This window comes from Belonocnema kinseyi, chromosome 9 (genome assembly GCF_010883055.1).
Source record: "Belonocnema kinseyi isolate 2016_QV_RU_SX_M_011 chromosome 9, B_treatae_v1, whole genome shotgun sequence".
Taxonomy (NCBI): Eukaryota; Metazoa; Arthropoda; class Insecta; order Hymenoptera; family Cynipidae; genus Belonocnema; species Belonocnema kinseyi.
Genome location: NC_046665.1, coordinates 23811304 through 23815658, shown reverse-complemented (window position 1 = coordinate 23815658; position 4355 = coordinate 23811304). Strand labels below are relative to the sequence as shown.

General features: G+C 38.1%; 1 protein-coding gene across 6 annotated transcripts in view; it reads right to left on the bottom strand.

Annotated features, from left to right (window-relative positions):
• The window catches only part of LOC117179306 (protein transport protein SFT2-like), a 67102-nt gene that overhangs the window by 46744 nt on the left and 16003 nt on the right, over positions 1-4355 (bottom strand). Inside the window, exons 2-5 of one of the 6 annotated variants that reach the window (XR_004467903.1) lie at positions 3034-3315; positions 2684-2826; positions 2516-2598; positions 2048-2412 (exon numbers count right to left, since the gene is read on the bottom strand). The exons of 3 other annotated variants lie outside the window; for them this stretch is intronic. The gene's annotated coding sequence lies outside the window, so the exon portion shown is untranslated. Of the gene's footprint in view, positions 1-2047; positions 2413-2515; positions 2827-3033; positions 3316-4355 lie in introns of those variants that run through there. 2 more of the 6 variants (XR_004467902.1, XR_004467901.1) reach the window with 2 other exon arrangements.

The window sequence follows — 4355 nt, the reverse complement described above, 5'->3', positions numbered from 1 at the left end:
AAGTTTTCTTCAACCCATCAGCATTTGGCCCGTATTTTCACCTCATATTTGAAGTCGGAAGAGCCGATTCCGGAGTGGTTGGTGGAAGGGCGTACAATACTCCTGCCGGAAATAGGAAACTTAGCTGACCCGAAGAATTACAGGCCAATAACTTGTCTGAACACACTTTACAAGCTATTCACAGCTATCCTAAATGATAGGATTGTTCGGGCAATTGAATCTGTGTGGCAGGAAAAGTATGAACAACGAGGCTCAAAGAAAGGCGTAGCGGGATATCGGGAGAACCTGCTAATCGATAGATGTGTCTGCAAAGATGCAGCATTCTACCAACGTGACCTATCGATGGCCTGGATTGATTATCGGAAAGCTTTCGATTCGACCTGGGCGTGCCACAGAGCCGCATTCAGGATGTGAGATCTATAAAGGATACCCTCCGAAGCAGATACAAACGTCTCATCCGGCAGATTTGGTCTTCCGAACTGTCGGCGAGGAACAAATTTGCAACGAATATGCTTGCCGTTCCGGTAGTACTCTATTCATTTGGAGTAGTTCCATGGACGAAGACCGAGCTCAGATCCCTTGATATCAGGACAAAAAAGGTATGAAAATGAACAAAAGCATGCATCTTAAGTCTTCTGTTCCGCGACTGTACATCTCACGCCGTCAAGGTGGTCGCGGAATATTCAGTCTTGAATGTCTTCACAACAGGACTATTCTTGGTACAGCACATAGAGTCGCAAATGGAAGAGACCCTCTTCTTAAAATGGTCAGGAATCACGAAGATGTGGGCAAAGGAGCGTTTCTGTACAAAGCAGCGGAGAAGGCTGTTGAAACACTCGGAACTTCAGTATTAAGGGTGAGCAAATGCATCAAATCTTATCTATCTCGAGTACTCACTCCTGAAAGCCCGGATTAAGATAGCACAAGAGAAAAACTTTTGTGAACAGCTCCTCGATAAGAGGATGCACGGTATCTTCCACAGAAATGTGAAGGATCAGTCAATGTCTTGTGAGCTAACGTTTGCTTTCCTTAAATCGCCTGGATTGAAGTCTGGTACGGAGGGTTTCATTTTGGCATGCCAAGACGGTGTCATATCCATCTTAACATACCGTCGCCACATTTTGAGCCAAGATATTCCTGATGATAGCTGCAGGGCGTGCCATGCACACCCCGAGCATTTAGCTCACATACTATCTAGTTGTCCAACTCACGCGGGAACGACCTACATTCAAAGGCACAATGCGGCGCTAAGAGTGCTTTATTATCATCTCTTGTCACTCTTACGGGATTAACCTTAATATCGCTCCCCTAAATGCTCCTAGGGAAACCGAGTCAAATGTCGAGACTGGGAAGTGCCGCATATACTGGAACTTTATATTCTCGACAATTGTTTCAGTTGTTCACTCGAGGCCTGACATGGTTCTTCTTGACTTCGAGAAGCGAACTATGTTCGTTATCGAATTTTCGGCACCAGCTGACAAAAACATCATAACCTAGGAGAATGGAAAGAAAGAGAGGTGTCGAGACCTTATAAGAGAGTTGCAACGATTGTACCCGGAATATTCTGTTAAACTAAACGTCCTTATCATCGGCGCTCTTGGAGGTGCCAAGCTTTCACTCGCTAATAGCCTAAAAAGCATCCCTGCGTGTCAACAATATGCTAAAACACTTGCGGGAAAAATGCAGAAGGCGGTAGTCCTTGGGTCGTTCCGTGTTCTTAGGGTGCATGAGGCTTTTGCTGGATCATCATATTGATTCCTTTACAGACTGTAACCACCTATCTCACGGTCATGAGACCTGGTTGTGGCTGAAATTTTACCGCGATTTCGCTGGGAGAGGATTTAACAGACTCTCAATCGAAACACTTGTCTATTCAGTTAAGTACTTAATCTCGTAAGCTTCTAAATCTGAATCAAAACCAATAGTGAACAATTTTAAACAAATTAGACAAATCTTTCCTCCAGAGTTTTGCCAAATTTTCTTGATTATTCCAAAAGAAGGAAGAGTTTCATCATCGCTTAAGTATAAAAGAACCCACATTTATTTTCTGTAATTCGTCCCCTTAAAAGTAAGCCATTTTACACTACTACACGAGTTTCCTTTAAAACAATGTGGCAAGTTGTCAGCAAAATTTTCATAATTTTCTAACGAAACTAGGTTTTCTACGATTTGACTACACTCTGTAATTGTATCATTTTCCAAACCTTCACCTGATGTAAAACGGCAACACAACTTTAATTGTTGCTTTAAAGCAAGAGTGAGAGTCACGTTTTTTGGCGAATTTGTTGATGTGGCACTCTCCTTGATTTTTTATGCTTGCCCTTATTACGTATTATGTTGAGGTAAGGCATTGCCGGATGCGCTGTGCTTCTTCCCAAACTCGTCCTTATAGTAAGGGATGTTATATGTCTCCTCAAACAAAAGGACAATAAAAATAAATTTATTTGGCCTAACAGATCTATCAAAATCGAGTTAGAAGTTTAAAAAAATTTTTTTAACAATAGCGTATACGAACCTTCTGCTCAGATGGGAAGAATTCCTGCATTTTTTCTGCTAGTTCTATGTACTTCTCTTATTAGATTCTCTAAACAAAAACGACTAGAGGATTCACTATTTCAGCATTACATATCAATTGTTTATTCTGTATAATTATATACAGGGTACACGGAAATTGGTCACGTACTTTTTTCTATAAACCCTTTAATTCGTAGAAAAGGACACACTCAGCAACATTTTGTCGAGTTTTGCGGATAACTTTCCATAAAAATTATACTCAATTGCAAATTTTCCATCAACGGTTGCTACAAGAGATTCATAAATAGGTCCCTGAAATTAAAAAAAACATACCATTTTTCACCCTGAAGATGACATGTAGAGGTGGTATCGAGATGTTCGGAAATCGTGAATCACGATAAATATAGTCTGTAAGTGTCGAAAGCATAAGGTATTTCACTTCTAAATTTTCCTTTTTCTCAAACAGACAAATAGTTTAATAAAACGATGTATATTATTGACAATCATGGCAATACTTACATTTTTAATAACAGTAAAATAATCCTTATCCTGCAAATTTAGCATTAGTTGCCGCTTCTTTTCAAGAACGTCCATTGTAGCATTTCTTCCAGGGCGCTTCAGAGAGTCCACTCTCGTCCTTGCTATTGAATCAACGTGGTCTTAATCTGCTTCTATCGCCTGCCACGTTTCCTCTTCTCCAAGTGAATTCGGTATGTCACTCTCTTTATTTAAACAACTATCAGAATGAAGAACTTACACGCCATTCTCAATTTTTGTGTTAGAGGAGCATGAAACAGTGTCCTGCAAATTTTATTTTATAGATAAAGAAAATATTTTATGAGAAGCGATTCAGTGTGAAGAATGGAGAAAATTAAAAATTTTCACATCTTTCTAATGCAGGGTGGCATTAATTGTTATATTCAAATTTATTAAATTTTAAACAGTGTTTCATTCAAAGATTCAGAACTAAACAAAACAAATAATCATTGGAAATTACAGTTTTAATTGTTCTACTTAAAAAGTTTTTATTTGCAAGTAAAATTGTTAAAGTTTGATATACACATAACTATAGAACATCTATTATTCATAGAAAGAATTCAAGTAAGTTGAAGAGATATTTATAAGTACTGAAAAGATTCTAAGTTAATGTAAAATTTGAAATTATTTCAAATAATTTAAACGAAATTTCTGTGTACACCGACAAAATCCGACTATTCATACCCTCGGCTTTTTTCCACAAAAATGAACATTTTTAAAAACTGAATTCGGAGATGCTATGAAATATCATAACGGACGTCCCCGGACTCTTTTTTGAGGGATAATAACAAAAAAATGTAATGTGCTAAATAAAAATGTTATGCACGTGCATTATTTTGAACTTACGTCGTTTTTCATCTCTGCCTTTCCGATAATTTGGAAATTATTTATGAAATAAACTTTTTTGATTGCCTGCAAACAAGATTAGTTTCGGGAGATTAGTTACTATGTTTATTTTTAAGTCCAAAGTTTTCGGCCAAAAATATTGTGTAGTTTGGAAGTAACGCTCGGGAGAATTGTAACACACATAACCTCGAAATATACACGCACATTGTTGGCAATATCAAAATTTGTTTGAAGAAAAAACACACAGAAAGTGTGCGGAGACGTCCGTTAGCATGTTCGATATCATTTCCCAGATTTTGAAGACATAATATTTCTTATCCTAGGAAAAAAGCCGGGCGAATCTACTAGGCAGTCTGATAAGTCCCTGAAAAATGAAACACGGAGACGTTTTTTTGGCCAAAGTCGTTTTTATTTTTCAACATACTCTCCTTTTAGGTCGATACAGCGAGTCCAACGAT